Below are 18,021 nucleotides of genomic sequence, written 5' to 3'. Positions count from 1 at the left end.
ACTTGGGGTCTGTTCCTTCTGGACCTAACGCAGCCTTTCTGAGTTAGACAAGATCACTGAGTCTTCAACCCAAACGCAACTTTCAAATCACTGTATCTAAACTTCTGCCTCAAAAAGCCTGTCCCCATGAGGTTAAGACAGACTGCCCTCCTGCAGTCTTCACACACACACACACACACACACACACACACACACACACACCCGTCACACCTCCTCTTAGACAGAGCTGTCCTTGGAATGAGGTTTTCCACCCCAGAAGAGTGACAGGAAAGAGCTGACCCATAAGACAAGGACCAGGTGAGGGCCATCGGGTTCCAACAGAGACAAGTGACTCAGTCTGGTTCCCTGTTCTCATTCAAACTGACAGGAATCAAGGTATCTCAGAACCAGCATGTGTTCTCTTCACAAGGAATCAACCGACAAAACACACAATCCCCAGCTCTTCCCAACGGCAGCCCTGCAGCTCTGCCCTGACATCCAGGGGCACCAACACTGAGTCGGAGGGAGAGGTGGCTTGGAATCCGAATGCCCAGAGTAAAGGGTGGAGAACTAAGGCCAAGGAGGCTCCCCAGAGGGAAAGAGCCAGAGCCAACCCAGTCCTTGTGACAGGGTGTGCACCCTCAAATCGTCCCCTGACAGCTCTCCAGCGGTTCTCTTTCCTCGACGGCCCTCATTCACAGACCAGGTTGCCTCTGCCCACCCTCCTCAGGGTTTTCTGACTTTACCCTTGCCTTGTTCCTTATGAAATTTTAGCTTGCTAAGAACACAAGACCCTCATCATCGCTCTCTGCCTGTCTGCTAACCCTGATCAAACCTCCCCTGGGCTAGGAGGTCCCACCACACACCTCCAGGGAGCCTCGGAAGGTCAGAGCAGAATGGAGGAGGAGTGGGCAGGAGGCCAAGTGCAGAGGGGAGCTTACCATTCACCGCTCCTGGCTTGTCTGGTGGCATCTCGTCAGGAGCTGTCCTTGTGGACAGTTTGACATGGAAAGCTGACTTTTCTTAGGCCCTGGGCAAACTAAAGCTTGTATAAAATCCCAGCTAGACCCTCTCCCCTGAGTGCTGGCCTTCTGTAGAGAAGCAAAGACAGCAGCCCTACCCCCAGGAGGAATCAAAATCATTCCTGGTGCCCCTGCTCCTTGTCAGCCCCCACTTGCCACCTCCCAGGCCTGTGTAACATAAACAGGGCTTTATTATCTCAAGCCCACCACGTCCTCTGAGAGTGCTGTAAATGGAACACCACACAATAACTTGTTTATTAATAATGGCCTGTCCCCTCTCTTAGCCTGGCTCACTTGCTCACCGCTGGGTCCCCCTCATGCATAATGGAGGAGCTGTGTGGCCTGTGACACAAGCCAGGCCGTGCTCTTCAGGCTGAGCAGACAGATGGGGAGAGGTACCAGGCTGGGCCAGGCTCCCTAAGGTGGGGGCAGTGGGGAGCAGACCCCCCAGTTATAATTCAAAGACGTAATGTTAGTGGGGGAGGGAGTGCTGAGTGGTGGCTCTGGGGCCAGCCCTGCCCGATACGCATACCCTACGTAAACCCATGCCAGGGCTATCCAACAGCAATCCTGTTCTACCCACGGCACACAAGGCTCTCCACAGCCTCCACACACTGGCTCACTTCTGTGTAAAGGTCTGGGGGGCAGACTTCTCTCTTCCATTCAACACTCCATGACACTTTAGTTACGAGTGAGACCACCTCACCAGCCCCTTTTGTGGACTAAGCAACTCCCGTCCCAGCAGTGACCCTTCAGGAACCATCTTCCTCCTCCACCACCGTGATTCCCCTCTGATGGGCAAGCTGGGTTGGGTCGTAGTTTCTGGAGAGTAGATCTCAGCAACAGCCTGCTGGAGGAAGTCTAGAACATCCAAACACCTTTAAAATGCTTATGCCCTTTGTTACCTGAGCTTCATTTCTGGAAGTGAATCTTAGATGAAAAAAATCAAGGATGATAGGAATATTTAAATCAGAGCTCATGCAGAGGCAGACACCCTCAGAATCTGTGGGAGCCATGTTCTAAGCCCTGCAGACACCCAGACCAACAGACACATAAGCTCCAACAGACACACAAGCGCCCTTCATGTTCGATGCTGTCTGCATAGCACCTGTGCCTGCTATTACTCATCCCCACAGTACTTATAATTGCTAGAACAATCTAAACAATGTGTAAATCATTGCTCTACCACACTGTTGAAGGAACTATTGCGAGAAAAAGTCTACACATGTTCATACAGACAGATTTTTTTCTGAATATTAGTTAGATAGACCCATAATTTCAAACCTATATACACGAAAGGATATTTTCATAAAGGCAAAAATAGAAGTAATAGAACACAGCTATGGCTAGGGAAAATGACAATTACAGTATGTCCACAGTTTGAAAGAAAATAGAAATGGAAATTGCAAATTCTGAAACCAAAGGACCTGGGTTCAAAATTTGTCTCTGTCTTTTATAGGCTGTGTTACTGGGGGAAAGGTACTTAGCTTCTCTGGGCCTTCATTTCCTTATTTATATGTCAAATTACAAGGACTCAATGAATGACAAGGCCTGAGGTACATGGTAAATATTTTAAAAGTTTCAACTATCATCATAAGCAATGAAACATGATGATGAATATCCGACACTACCTTAATGAAATAGAAAATTAAGTGGAAAGCATAAATGATGAAAGCAGAATGTTGTCGCTGAGAAAGAAATTATGGATAATGTGCAGGCTCCCCTTGTGTCCATAGTTTCTACATTTTCTGGAATGTAAACAACTGTTAACAGGAAAAACTGTCCACAGGAGTATGGTGTTTGGAGCACTGGAGATGGTGGCCTCAGCTTTGGATATGGCCGTCCCTGAGGGACATGCTTATCCTGGATGACTTGTTGGCCCACCACACCGGGCACCTATCAGGTCAACAGCTCTTGCCTCTGGATTCTCCAAGCCCGCGTCCTGCCCCAAGCCCTGCTTCTCTGCAGGGCTGGTGACGAGCCGTTTCTCTGGCCTACAACAGACACAGCCAGTGACATTTGTTGGGGACAGGGAGAGATGGAGAAGAATTCATGGGAAAGGGCTGGCTTAGGGCTCAGAGTCGGAACAGAGCAGGTGCCCTGGGTGTGGCCGGGTGGCTGAGTCTGTCTCTCTCTTCCAGATGAATGGGGGCGTGGGGGATAATGCCAAACACAGACTTAGCCCACAGTCAAGAGAAACAGATATGGAGTTGGGCTCCTGAGGAGCTGTGTGTACAATCAGGTGAGTTCCCCTGGTGGCTGTGGAGTGTGTGTTTGGGGGGGGGACCCAGAAGATACCTGCTCCCCTCACTGCCTCCCACTTCCCCGCTACAGGAGTTCAGCTCAGCCATGTTTTGCCATCCCCTTGGCTTTTGTCTGGGCAGCCCACTAGCCCTCTCTCAAAACCTCATGGAGGTACATCTCCTCTCCCAGCCCAGGGAGCTGACTCCCCAGAAGGGAAGGTGGGAGGGGGAGAGCAGGAGTGGAGAGGAGTAGCAGGCAGCAGAGGAATGTGGGCAAAGGAGAGAGCTGCCGGTCCACCTGAATGTGGGTCACATTTGCAGAGGACAGCAGGCAGGCAAGCCAGTTCAGGATGGCTGTGGTGACAGCTGGCGGGCCTGGAGGAGCACTCATGCTATCCTAGTCAGGCAGCTGAGTCACACTCTCCACTACTTCCCATCCTCAGGGTCGCTTGCCTGCTAGCCATAACCCCACCCCACCCCAGGTAACTTCATGCACCAAGTCCAACCTGCTGGTTCCTTCTGTGGGATCAGAGCTGCAATACCATGACTTGGGGGGGGGGGTGCTGGCTTTTGTGGCCGAAGACTGCCAGACAGAGGGAACAGGGGTAGGCTGAGCAAGCCAGAAGCCTCCACCCATTCCTGTTAGCTGATGGCTGACTTCATCTCTGGGTACAAACTCTGGTCCAGATTGGAAATCAAATGTTTTTACAATGGGGAATCTGAAATCACAATAGGTTCTGTCTGAAGAGCTTAGGCAGAAGTTGGGTAGCCCTCTCAGAGTTGTAGAAAGCTTGGCACTGAGGGGCAGGTGGGTCACAACCATCCCTGAGGTCTTGTCCCGGACTGAACTAGCATGCACAGGGCTGGCAGTGGCTGTGGGGAAGTCCGTCACTGAAGCCAGCCAAGTCAATGTGCTGTCTTGACTGTCTACTTGATAGGAACGGGAAAGCCCTAGGAGAGCGATGAAACACATCTCTGGAAATGTCTGGGAATGTGTTTATGGAGAGGATGAACCAAGGGGAAGGCCCAGCCTGAGCGAGGGTAGCACCATTCGCTGGGCTGTGTGCCTGGCTGGAATCAAGGGAAAAGGGAAAAGGCTCCTGCAGACATCGTATGTTTCCTGGCTGCTGCGAGACTGTTCTCTCTGCCATGTTTCCAGACTGGACCAACATCTCTGGAGCCACGGGCAAAACAAGCAAGTCCTCTCTTGAGCTGTGTCTCTCAAGTATTTGGTCACGGTCCTGTGAACGTCTGACTAACACGAGCCTCTAGAGCAGTCATGGTCAAAAAGGGACCACATACACCTGTCCCTGCCTCTGCTCAGGTGCGGTCATATGGGTCGGTCTGTGGCTGTGCCAATGTGTGGCTGTGCAATTGTGAGTCTGTGGAAGGGATGGTGTGTGTCTCTGGGGAAAGGTTTCGGTCTCTCTGTGTGTATGCATGGGTGCTCCGGTGGGTGTGTGTGTGTGTGGCCCAGGGAGTAATTTAAAGTGTCTCCATGCACCTGGCTGGTGTGTGGGTGTATCTGTTCTAGGATATCTAACTGTCTTGTTGCAAGTATGCGTCTTAGTATGACTCAGTTCTAGTCTGTCTCAGATGTATACAGACAGTTCGGTAGACGTGTATGCAGCTGGGTTTACAGGCTACTCTTGCTAGTGGTGGTAGTATGTATGTGCGTGTCTGGTGTGGTGTGCTAGATAAACCTGTGTTTTAAAATTGAGTCTTCCACACTTTCTTTATCCATTCTTTAGTTGAAGGGCATCTAGGTTGTTTCCAGGTTCTGGCTATGGCAAATAATGCTGCAATGAACATAGCTGAACAAATGCCTTTATAGTATGATTGAGTATCTTTTGGGCATATGCCCAGGAGTGGTATTGCTGGATCCTGAGGTAGGTTGATTCCCAATTTTCTGAGAAACCGCCATACAGATTTCCAAAGTGGTTGTACAAGTTTGTATTTCCACCAGCAATGGAGGAGTTCCCCTTACTCCACATCCTCTCTAGTATAATAAGCTATCATTGGTGTTTTTGATCTTAGTCATTCTGACAGGTGCAAGATGGTATCTCAGTGTCGTTTTGATTTGCATTTCCCTGATGGCTAAGGATGTGAACATTTCCTTAAGTATCTTTTGGCCATTTGAGATTCGTCTGTTGAGAATTCTCTGTTTAGTTCTGTACCCCATTTTTAAATTGGGTTATTTAGAATTTTAATGTCTAAACTAGTCCCTCTGGATGTGGTTGACAGTTGAATTGCTAAGGCAGACTGAGGGGCCACTGGCAGTAGCACCAGGATTTATCCCTATTGTATGCACCGGCTTTTTGGAATTCTTTTCTCTTTGGATGTATACTTTGCTCAGCCTAGATATAGTAGTGAGGGCCTTGTACCTTCCCCAAAGCAATGTGCCTTACCCTCTCTGAGGATTGGATGGGGGTGGGGTGGGAGGGTATGTAGAGGGAATGGGAGGAGGGGAGGGAGTGGGAACTTGGATTGGTATTTTTTAAAAATCTAATAAATAAAATAAAATAAAATTGAGTCTTCTAGTCTTGATATGATTTCCATTCTAGTTCCTGTATGTGTGCTTGTTGGATGCATGTCTACCTTGATCTATGTCTCCATGTGTGCATGGTGCATGTGTGTGTGCATGTGTATATGTACCCATGGTATATGTGCATATATGTACCCATGGTACCTGTAGAGGCAGAAGCTAAGGATGGGAGGACTCACAGCTCCACAGTCTCCCTGTTATTACCAGGATGTTCTCCAGTTGAAAACAGAACAGCACTGAGAAACTCTTCGACAGGTGACCCCTAGGGACCTCTTGTTCTACAGAATACAACCCACCTGCCCAAGTGAACATCTGGAGGTCTCGCTACCAACAGACAGTAATCAAATGCACTGCTTTCTCCCAGAGGCAGAGGAAGGCCATGTCCACACCTTGTCCTTTTCTGATCCTAAGTCTCTCACTCCATCTCTTCCAGGAGAGCGCTAACTGGGCCCATCCTGTAGGGCCAAGTGCTGTGCTCCCTCCCCCATGAGGTCTGTCCAGCCCTTCAGTTGGAGGTGAGCAGCCCCACCCTTGGTTTCCAGAACAAGTCCTGTATGTCCTCTCTAAGCACAGGCTTCATTCTCCTTCTGTTGTGGTAATTAGCAGCCCACCATAATTGTCATCAGGAAGCCTACCTTATCTTTGCTGTTTCTTGGTGACCTCAGCTGATGTCTTGTACTGTCCTATGATGTCAACAAGCTGGAGAGGGAAGAGCAGGTACCATCTGAAGCTATGAGAGCTGGTAGAGACAAGGTGAGAGCCAGAGAGTCACCAGGTCAGACATACTGCAGGGCCAGGAAAGGCCTTTCTGTCTCTGGCCTCAAACTCTGCATGTGAAGAAGGTAGCTTCTTCATTCTCAACAGACATGACTACCTGAGAACTGACCTCCCTCACGGACTTGGCATGGCTCCCAAGGTCCCATTCATACTGGAATTTACTTCTAAGTCCTGCCACCAACATGGCTGCCTCATCAGACACACTCCCCAAGGCTGAGGTTCTCCTGCATTGGCTGAGCTTCATCTCTGGGAAGATGGGCTTGGTTGGTCTCTGTCCATGACCAGCTAGACATGATAGTTCCCAGAGCAGAGCAAACCCTGACAGTCACTGGCAGAGAGGGGACAGGAAGTCCTCTCTAAGACCTGGTGCTAGAAACAGTTCCTTGACAAACTAAATAGAGAGGTACCACGTGACAAGCAGTTTCACCCCTAGGTGTGTCTACCCCAAAGAACTGAAAACAGGAATCTGGATGTTTACACATGAATGCTCAATTCACCATGATTCATAACAGCAATAAGTGAAAACAACCAGACCGTCCTCAAGAACAAGAAGAAAATACAATACTATATATATATATCTATACAGCAGAATATTACTTAGTCGTAAAAAAGATAAAGGGGCTGGGCATGTGGCTCAGTCGATACGGCGCTTGCTTACTTGGATTTGGTCCCCCACTAGCATAGATAAATGAAGAGAGAATGAAGCTCAAATACATGCTATAATGTGGATGAACCCTAAAAACACTATGTCGGGTTAGAGTGATGGCTCAGGGTTAAGGGTGCTGGTTGTTCTTCCAAGGGGCCCAGGTTGGATTCCCAGCACTCTCATGGTAGCTCACAATTGTCTGTAACTCCAACTCCAGAGGATCCAATGTCTTCTGTTCTACCGGATCCTGCATGCCTGTGGATCACAGAGCTCACACAGTCCCATGTGTATACATAAAAATAAAAAATAAATACTTCAAAAAATTAAAATCTTAAAAAACTATGCCAAGTGGGAAAAAAAAAACCAGACACAAAGGGACAAAGCTGGTATGATTTCCTGTCCATGGATCAGCCAAAATAAGCGATCCCTAGAGACGAGAACTGGGCTATAAAGGAGGGTGGGGAAAGGGTAGCTACTGCTTGACGGCTCAGGTGTCTAGCTGCAGAACTTTGGAAGGTGAGGGTAGCAACTGCTGCCCGGTGCTCTGGATATAGACAATGCCAGTCTATTATAAACTTGAAATGACTAAAATCATTTAAATGTCAGTATATCCATAATTTCTAACTTAGAAAGAAAAGGCTGCAGCATCCTGCCCTGCTTTGCCAGCAAGCACTAATATGTGACCCCAAAGAAATGACTCCTGGGAAAGCATTTTCTGAGGAGCTACTTCCCCTGGGGGCAGGATTCTTCAAACCTTGGAGTGAGTTACCGTGGTGACGAGTGGCAAGGGGACCTATACTTGGCTCTGAAATTCCCCTGACCTTGTCATCTACTTTCAGCCCTGGTTGCAAATGAGGACAGTGTCACCATCCTCCGGTGCCTCTGACATTTCCTAAGAAGCTGACAGAGCCTCTTTAGCCATGCCCCTTCCCCAGGCCACTCCCTGGACCTCTATCCACCCTCTTTGTCTTTGCCAGCTTTGGGCTTCCAACAAGGAGGAGATTCACTCCACCCATCCTGGCACACTGGCCTAGGTGCTTTGCCCAACGCTACTTTTCCAGAACATTCCAAAGTTGGCTAAAATGCTTCCCTTTTAAAGGTCATCCCTGACAGTCCAGATATACGGTAGGAGGCATGCTATCTAAAAACATTAAGAACTTAACTCACCAGCCTCCCTTCTCTTCACATTGCCACCCCAAAGGCAAAAGGACAAACGCGGCAGTGTTCTCTGTGTGGTCCCCTCCCTAGGATCCCTTGCATCCTTAGTTAGATGGGTGCACCTGTTCTAAGTCTGGGTGCCTCGCTGGCTCTTTCCGGAGAACCCAGTGTTGGTATCAACCATCTCAACCACACTTCCTGGTTCTATTTTAGACTTCATTCCCTTAAAACTCCTGAAACTCAAATCTTCCTTTCATTTCCTAAAGGCGTACATAATTCAATAACCATTCATAGCAGCTTTTATTATAAACCTAGAAAGCTGTCTGACTCGTCTCTCAAATGAATTGGAATTTATACATTTAAATGAGTGTTGTCTTCTTCAGAGAGGTCCCCGGGGAGCCTCTCTACACAGCTGACAATGTGCTGTTCAAGCTTAGAGCTGGAGTTTCCTTTTCTTTCCTTCTTTCTTTGTTTTTCTTTTTTCGCTCTCTCTGTGGCACTGCCTTCAAAGCCTACTGCACACTTTGTAGCGGGCCCCATGGAGGTATGATTGCATCCCACAGAGTACATGCGCTTTCTTTTCCTTGGGCTGAAAGATAGAGCTGAGGATGGGAGAGATGGACAGGGGTGGTACAGCCAGCAATGGCGTTTGCTGCCAAAAGCAAAGGAAGAGAGGGGGAGCTTTCAAGGCTACGGCCCGAGAAGATGAAATTATATTCTGCGTGTTGGCTTCGATAAAGAAACAATGTGCATGTCAGGTGGCGGTAGCGCGTAAGTGAATCAGATCGACGACAATGAAAAGTGGCGAGAAAGAACTCCACCGCTGTCCCGACATTCCCCGAGAGGGCTTCAACCATGGTACTTGGTTTTGACCAGGGACTTGGAACCAGAAACTTCTCTCAAGTGGCTCCCAGACATGAGCCTGAGGGCAGCATAGGGAGCAGCAGGTGGTCTCTAAAACAGACGTGAAAAGGTAAGCTAGAACTGCCCGTCCTTCAGGAATTAAACACTGAACCGCCACGTGACCTGGCCCCGCTGCTGGGTGCGCCCCCAAAGAGTTGAAAATGGTACCCAAAGGAAGCTTGCACATGAAAGTGTCACGATAGCGGGTTTTCCATTAGTCAGAAGGGTAGAAATGACCAAACCGCCTGTCAACAGACGAGTGGATAAGTGGGCCATCAGACGAGGGCATCAAGTATGATTCTCACCAGATCAATGGTTTAAGCCTGGCAAACACAATGAGTGGAAGGAGCCAGATACCCAAAGTCACATTAATGATTCTAGTTACATATGTCCAGAGCAGCAGAGTCTGCAGAGGCAGAACAAGAGGCTGCCAGGAACTAGGAACCAGAAAGGAAAATGACTGCTTAACTGGCAGGGGGTTTCCTCTGGAGGCAACTAAACGTCAATGAATTATACACTTGTATAATTGTATAACTTGAGCTCAGTACTAGAGGGCCGGCATGTGAAAGGCCCCGGGTTCAAACCCCAACAGTGAAGAGAAAAACAAGACAAATGTAAATTCTATGTATATCTGTTTTTCTACAAGAAAGAAAGGGATAGAGACTGTTCCACATTCTATCAGGAGAGGTCTGCAAACAGGAGAACAATAACTGTGGAACCCAGTTAGAAACTCTCCCAGGCAGGAGGACTGAGACCCTCAAAAGCAGCAAAGTGGACAGGGCAATTTAGAGGATGCTGCCCGGCAACAATCAGCCCCGCTCCCCGGCCCTTTACAGCCTCAAACCATCAGGCCTGTCATAAACACTGTTTGAAGAGGACTGTGGGGCCAGGTGTGGGAGAAGATCTCCAGGAGAGGGGGAGGCAGGGGGAGCCCCTGAGCAAAGTGAGCGGAGACCTTTGTAGCACACCTGTGGTTCCCACTCACCCTAAACCTGCTTGAGCATCATGGCCATCAGATTACCAACTGCAAACTGCAGAGGGGGAGGGAAGGGACTGGCAGCAATGCCATTCTGCCTATCAGCAGCTGGTGGTCACCAGAGCCACCCAGCCTCACTCTCCTGCTGCCATTCCTTCCTATCCCGTCCCCACCAATGCCCACAGGTGATCCTGGTGTGTATCCGCATCCCAGCTCTGGCCTTAGCAGGAGTGGACCATCACAGCAGCGGCTGATCCTGCTTGCCAGCCTGCCAGTTTTTATGGCGGCTTCTAGCCCAGAGGTACATCTCCCTAATCTTTATGAAGGAGGATTTACCAACACAGAAAAAAGACAAGACCCTTAGCGGCAATCACAAGACTAATAATGTGAAGTCCTACATGATTATTATGGGCCCAGGTCTCTTATTAGTTATGAAAGCCAGCGAATCAAGGGAGCAGCAAATTCTAAAGGCTGAGACAATAACTTGAAATTTTCAACGGTCTCGTCTAGTAGAGCTAAGGGAGCTCCTGGAAATAGTGGGAGAGAAGCTCAGGAACAAGCCCGCTCAAGGCCTTCTGTCCCCCTAATGCATAACCACACAGACATTTCCGGGGCTTCTACTGTGTGGCACTAAGGCAAAGTCCCTGTCACAGCAATTACTGGGGCAGAGTGTGGGGCACAGGGACTGGTTAGCTGCATGCTGACCATCCGTAGGAACCAGAGAGGAATGAAGGACTGGCTGCCGTAGTCAGCAGTGGGATGATGCCCTGCTGATAAGTCACTATGAGTCCAAGGGAACCTGCCACAGGGAGCCAAGTGTGGCTAGAGTCAGTACAGTCAGTTAGGGGAGGCCACCAGACTACCCAGGGTTTCCTGTGTTAAGGCAAGAGGCCTGGGGGTCAGCCAGTGAAAAGTACCCCTTACTTTTGACCTTTTAGAAACAGAAGTAAAGGTCATAGCCCTAATGGAGACTTGTCACAACCATTGAGGGTCCAAAAGTCCCTGCAGTGAGCAGCTGTGTAATGAAGTGGGCCCAGGTGCAGGCAGGCTGGACTTCACTAAAAGATTCTGAAGACAGAAGAAACTGAATGGGGGGGGGGGAGGGGGGGATGTCAACTAGAAAGCAAGGCAAGCAAGAGAGAGAGAGGGAGGAAGCTGAGTAGAGAAGGGCTGCTCTGAGAGGTAACAGTCAAGAAGGCCTGTTGCTATGGCAACACCCTCCTGCCTGTTACCCAGGAATAAATTATTGATTGGGATAGTGGTTCTCTCCCTTCACAAAGCCCCCAGTGCCCTCTTCACGGCCATCGTATTCTCGCCCCCACTCCACTTGTTCTGCATTTGCCTGCGTGAGTCACTCTGAGACCCAACAGGAGTCCAGAGCATCACAAGGTCTCTTCCACAAGCCCCAGGCTGTCCCTGCCACCACACAGCTTTGCTGTTGCCGCCACCTGTTTGTGTGGCTTTCAAACTCACGCTGAAATGCTAATACACTGGCCCTTAGACTGAGAGGCAAGCTAGGCAGTCACTATTGTGAACTCATCTAATAATAGCCTGGTAGGACAGGGGACACAGACAGGCACAGAAAGAAAAGGGTGTGAAGACACACAGAGAGCCGCCTATAGCCACAGGAAGAGCTCTCAGAGGAAATCATCCCTAGGGACATCTTCACCTCACACTTTAGCTTGGAACTGGGAGGAAATGAGTGTCTGTCACTGAAGCCACCCGCTCCATAGTACTTGGTTTGGGTAGCCCTAGAAAGCCAGCACACCACCTAAATCTACAGGCTTTGTAGGACTGAAAACTATCTCAGCTGTGGGGTCAGAGGACAGTGAGATGCCGTGTGTTCATGCCTTGAGCTGCAGGGCAGAGGCCACCAGAAAGGCAGGACAACCAGCCCTGAACCCAGCCACAGTCCAGGTAGTACATGGGCAGGGCAGAGAGGGCAGGAGACAGCATCTGTCCTACATCACACACCATCCGGTTTCTGGGGGAGGGGGTTCCATCCTCTAGCCTAAGAAGGAAGAGCAGTCAAGGCCCAGGCCCCTGCAGATGAGCTAGGGCTTGTTTTCAGGAAGATGGAGAGCCCAATGTCCAACTCTAGTGGCAGAAGTGGAGGGGAGACCTTAGCTCAAGAGATAAGCACAGGCGGCAAGAATGCACAGGTCAGAATTCCACACAATGCCAGTGTGGCTATAAAGTAGCCACAGCATGATGGATGGCAGGATTGCCATGTGACCCTCAGTTCATCCCCAGCAGTATCTCCTCGAGAACCAGAAATGGGCACACTACTCGCAAAAGCACCGTACCTCTGCTCACAACAGCATCGTTCATGCAGCCAAAGGTCCACCAGCTGGTGACTGGCGAAGGAAGCTGTGTGCAAACCCAATGCAAAATAACCCAGCCCTCGGAGGAAGTAGGGATGCCCACCACAGCGCTGATGACCCTCAGGGGTATCAGCAAAAAGTGAGCGAAGCCAGACACAAGGAGTGTGTGCTCTGTGCTTTCGCTAGTGTGAAATACCCATCTCTTAAATCTACGCAGAGGAAGCACACAAATGGCCACCAGGGACTGAGAACAAGGGTGGGGATGTTGCTCACTGGGCATAAGACACCCTCTACAGTAAGGCACGTTTGAAACTAGAGAGGGACGAAGCTGTGTAGCATAGCGAATCTACAGAGTGTCAATTAACTGTTCACTTTTAAATTATTGGCTTTTTTGGAAGGGTACAGCAAGAATTGAACCAAGGGCCTCATGCATATGAGGCTCGTTTTTAATCACTATAGCCACAGGTTTTTGTTTTGTTCTCAAGACTGGCTTTCAGCTTATTCTGTCCAGTCAGGTTCTGAACTTCTGATGTCCCTCCCTGAATCTCCCCTTAGTGGGTCTGACTAGACATGGCAGAAATTGGTGCGTATATGGCGTGAGAACTGAACCTCAGCACTGTGTATGTGGGAGATTGTCATCATCCTTCTGTCTTTGCCTATGCTTCTAAGGGGCACTGTGCACACACCCCTGCCCTTCCCTCATACAAGCAGGGAGGCAGCAGAGCCCTGGAGCTATGTACAGGTTGGACACCCCTAATGAAAATGTTCTGGAATCGGAAACTCTTGTGTGCTGCCCTGGTATACTCATCTGTCATCAAGCTGCAGCTCGGACAGTGAGAAGTGCACTGTGCCAATCATGTGGATGGATTTTGCTTCTATCCCTCATTTAATGACTGAGCCTAAGTCCCAGGAATCCTGCTTGAGTGCTCCCAATCTGAGCACCTGGCAGTACCATTAAGAGGCCGAAATGAGGGTCTCTATGCAAGTAAAGGGACAGTGGACACCATAAGGCACGAGGAGAAATAAGATAGCATTGGGAAATTACTGACGCTCTGTGCTCTGATAACTGTGTCTGGCACACAGTACCTTCAGTACTTTGGCATCCTCGCCATAGTGGGTCTGAAGATCAGTTGCCTGGCTACCCAGAAAAGACTCAGCAAGAACTTCCCAGGGGACTGAACCGCTCCTGCCAAGACAGGGCTGGAATAGAACCTTAGCTAGATAGACCTATCTCTTGGTGCCAGGCAAAAAGGAAGAATCCTGCTGTCCAGGTGCTAGGCTGAGCTGCCTGACTGTCTCAGGGATGTGTGTCTGGTGGGGGGGAGGGCTGGCAGGCTGGAAGGCTCCAGAGGGGTTCACACTCACAACGACAGGCAGCCTAGTGAAAGGAGGCAGAACCAGAGGGTTAATCCCAGGGTATGAACGACTGTCCAAGGGTCCCCTCTCTGCTTACACTGCAGCATCTGCTGGGAAGCCACAGGTAATTAGGACAGCTTAGAGGATTGCCCAGGTCAGGAGGTTGGGAGGAGGTGGCCTAACTGGGCTCTGTCAGGGCTGAACTGGACTGGGTTGAATGCCATCCAAAAAGGAAGGGACCCCATGTGGCAAAAATATTAGTAGACAAGGCTACTCACCCACAGCCCCACGTATACATCCCCTCAATGAACTCAAGGCCCAGAGGAGAAGTGAGGGAGGGGCACGGGAGCTAGTCCAGGAACTCTGCTTCTGCTGAGTGCTCGAGATCAGACAGGAAGGCTGGGTGGGAGAGGACAGCAAAGTGACAGCTGCAGAGGTTAGGCTGGTCATAGACGTTAGGCTAGTGGCTGCGGTTAGGCCAGTGGCCGAGGTTAGGCCAGTGGTAGAGGTTAGGCGAGTGGTTGAGATTAGGCCAGTGATTGAGGTTAGGCTAGTGGCCAAGGTTAGACTAGTGGCCAAGGTTAGGCCGGTGGTAGAGGTTAGGCGAGTGGTCGAGGTTAGGCCAGTGGTTAGAGGTTAGGTTAGTGGCCGAGGTTAGGCTAGTGGTTGTGGTAGAGGTTAGGTCGGTGGTCGAAATCAGGCTAGCGGGCAAGTCTAGGTTTATGAGACAAGTCAGAAAGTTCACCACCTATAATTCCCCTAAAAGAAGAACAGAAAAAGACCATGTAGAAACTCCTGCAGCTGATTCTCCTGAGTCCTCTCTCTCCTCTGCTCCCCACAGGCAAGTTATCCCCTGCCAGGAGAGACCCAAAAGAATATGGGACTGGCCCAAGGGGTGGGAGCCAAAGAAAGAGAGTTGTAAGAAGCCCAGCTGAGAAATTCATTCACACCCACACCAGGGGGATTCCCTTCCCCAAGTGAGGCAAGCCAAGGCCATCAGAGGCTTCTCTCGACTTGTCAGGACACAGAGAGTGCTGGCAGAGATGTGTCATGAGACCAAGAGCCATGTGACCAGCTGAGCTCAGGGCACACACAGCATAGGTCTCCCACAGACAGGGGTAGAATGCAAGGAATCTGTTCACTGAATGTGTTCAATCTCACTCACGACAACAAATCCTGAGGTTCTGCTGCTTCATGACCACACCCCAAAATACTCAGGAAGCCCGAGACAGGTCTAGGTATAGAGGATGCAGAAAGAAGGCTCTAGATGGGTGCTTAAGAGGCGCTCAGGCTAAGTGGGGCACACGCAGCCTCTCACACAGAGAGGGAGGGTGAGGATGACCAAAATTGCTGATTAACATATAAAACTGCAAGCTAATGCGATCATGGAAACTAAAAGCTATCCTCAACTATCTGCAGCAAATGTCAGCCCCAGGCCAGCTTACCCCAGAGCCTAAACGTATTCCAAGCTGGCCACTTTCAGTACGGATTCCAAGTACATAAAAGCATTTGTTTTTTAGTTTTAACCAAAGAAAAAGTAGAAAGGCTAATCCAGGTACATTAACAAAATTGTATCAAGTCATTTGCTCCTAAAATGTGAGCTATGGAATATCTGGGATGGGCTTCCCACAGCCTGCTGCCCATCTGTCACTGCAGCCATGAAAACACCAAGTCAGGATGGTAGGAAGCCACCCAGGGACTGGACTTGTGGCAGAGCTGAAGATATTCTGGGCTCAGTGAGACCTAGGTGTGTCCTGAAATCAGATCCATGAGAAATTCTCAGACCTTCACCTGAACACAGACCCCAGTCCTCTTCCAAAGGTCTCTGCAACCACCCCCGAAAGTACCTAAAATTTCTTTCTGTTTATATGTTTTTCATTTGTTATTTTCCTTTGTTTTGAGACAGGAACTTGCTATATAGCCCAGTTATCTTGGAGCTCACTGTGCAGCCCAGGCTGACCTCACACTCACAAGTGCTAGAATTACAGGTATGTACCTCCATGCCGGCTTACTTAGATCAGGCATGCCCAGGAAGGTGGCAAGAGCCACTTGGCACTACATCCAGTGCTCCTGGGAAACCCAGTGCCAGGCCCCATCTAAGGACTAAATTTCACTGAAGAAATTGTAGTTTCAGGGAGAGAGGGCTACACTCGGGTCTGAGCTTTTGGCAGCTCCAAAGTTGGAGCCAGCATCATCCCAGGCTCAAGATTGACAGCCCCAGCTGCAGCACGGCCAAGATGCAGAAGTGGTCAGCCATTTCAGCTTTCTCTCCACCTGTCCGGGGACAGCTCTACCAGATCTGCTCTCAAAAGTTTCCTCCACTCAAGCAGCCGATGCTCTAGTGGTTAGAAAGCTCTCTGCTAGTCTGGGGAGGAAATCGCTCTCTGGCAATTGAGTTCTCCCATCTCACTCACGACAACAGTTCAGGGCTAACAATGTGCCCCTGTTCCTGTCCAAAACACTACACTTGGGGTTTCCAGGCCCCTCTATACCTTAGGATCCAGAATGGCAGAGCCAGGAGGATCCGAGCAACTGCTCATCTTCTCATCTTTGACTAGTCCTGGAAACTGTGTGCATCTGCTTGGGTTTTGTCTGTTAAATACTTATTTATGTATGTGTATGTATCTATGTGTATTTATGTGCACATGTGTAGCCAGGGAGGGTCCTTTGTTGCTGGAGTTACAGGCATTTGTGAGTCTCTCTACATGGGTGCTAAGAACCAAACTCATCTTCATGACTGAGGAGCAAGCACTCTTAACCTGAGCCATCTCTCCAACCCTGCTTGTTTTTGAGATAGGGTTTCACTATGTAGCTAGCCCATGCCAAGCATGGTCTCACTGTGTAGCTCAGGCTAACCTTAAACATATAATCTTACCGCCTCATCCTCCTGAATGCTGGCATCACAGGCATGAAGTGTCATTCTTAGACTTAAAAATATAAATACGTAGATAGCTTTGGTTGTTCTATATTTAAAATATGCTATTTTAGATCAGCTTGTTCTAAATTTTTATGAAGTATTTTAACATGATATTGACTAGCAATTATTATACCCATAAAAGCAAATTTCAACTTTTCTCCCATTTAGTAAAGGCAAATCCCATTCAGTATGTCTCAGACTAACTAGATAAGAAAAAACCAAACATTTTTGGATGTCTTATCACACCAGGCTCAGGGGTCAAACTGCATTCTAATGACATTATCAGATGTTAAGGGATAAAAATAATCCGAGACTTCTCTCAGACCCACATCTGGAAAAGTGCGTATTTGCTCTGGTAAGTTTTCAGGTATGTTTCTAAAAGCGGCCAGCTTTAAGCTGTCTACACGCACATCTTTATTATAGATATTTACTTGCAAGAAAACCCACTTTTGACATAACTGTCATCTTTTAAAGCACTGGCAACATCCTGATACTAACATAATAACTGTCACTTAGTGAATACAATCTGGTAACCACTATCTTAAAACACATTTGTGGAAGCCGTCGGGTGTGCTCCTCCTTAACTCCAAGAAGTCCCATTTGATCCACAGGAATGGCCATGCCAGGGACAGCTGGGCTGTGCACACACTTCCCACCCTCCTCAGATGAACAAGAAAGCAGGCATAAAAGTGTTCGTTGAGGGACTGGAGAGATGGCTCAGAGGTTAAGAGCATTTGACACTTTTCTAGAATTAGTTTTGATTCCCAGGACCCACATGATGGTTCACAACTGTCTGTAACTCCAATTCCAGGGGATTCAATGTCCTTCTCTGTCCTCCCTGGGCACACACATGATGCACAGACATATATGCAGGCGACGCACGTGCACGTACGCACACATACAAATTAATTAATAATTTTTGAGGTTTTCGTCGCTTAAGAGCAGAACTGAAGTCAAACACTGTCACAAGCAGGTTGAGAGCCCCAGTTCCAGAGTCACGGGCTGGGAAAGGAGTGTTGGTAACTACTCTTCATTCATTACCACACTGAAGTTTCTAGAAGAAATTGAGTGAGCTAGCTAAAGCCACCTGGAGTAAGCAGCTCAAGCTTTAGTACTGGGTTTCCCAGCTGTTGATTGTCTCTTCTCAAGATGTCTGTTAGGGAAAGAGTGTTTCC

The 18,021-nt window shown here is 49.0% G+C and overlaps 1 protein-coding gene across 21 annotated transcripts in view; it reads right to left on the bottom strand.

The window, feature by feature from the left end:
- The window catches only part of Nfasc (neurofascin), a 165,429-nt gene that overhangs the window by 131,478 nt on the left and 15,930 nt on the right, over positions 1-18,021 (bottom strand). For 2 of the 21 annotated variants that reach the window (XM_057769534.1, XM_057769533.1), the window contains exon 2: positions 6,425-6,528. The exons of 18 other annotated variants lie outside the window; for them this stretch is intronic. The gene's annotated coding sequence lies outside the window, so the exon portion shown is untranslated. Of the gene's footprint in view, positions 1-920; positions 940-6,424; positions 6,529-18,021 lie in introns of those variants that run through there. One more of the 21 variants, XM_057769536.1, reaches the window with a different exon arrangement.

The sequence above is a fragment of the Chionomys nivalis genome, chromosome 5, assembly GCF_950005125.1.
Source record: "Chionomys nivalis chromosome 5, mChiNiv1.1, whole genome shotgun sequence".
Lineage (NCBI taxonomy): Eukaryota > Metazoa > Chordata > Mammalia > Rodentia > Cricetidae > Chionomys > Chionomys nivalis.
Note: the sequence above shows the minus strand (reverse complement) of the source record. Positions and strands in the feature narration are given on the sequence as shown.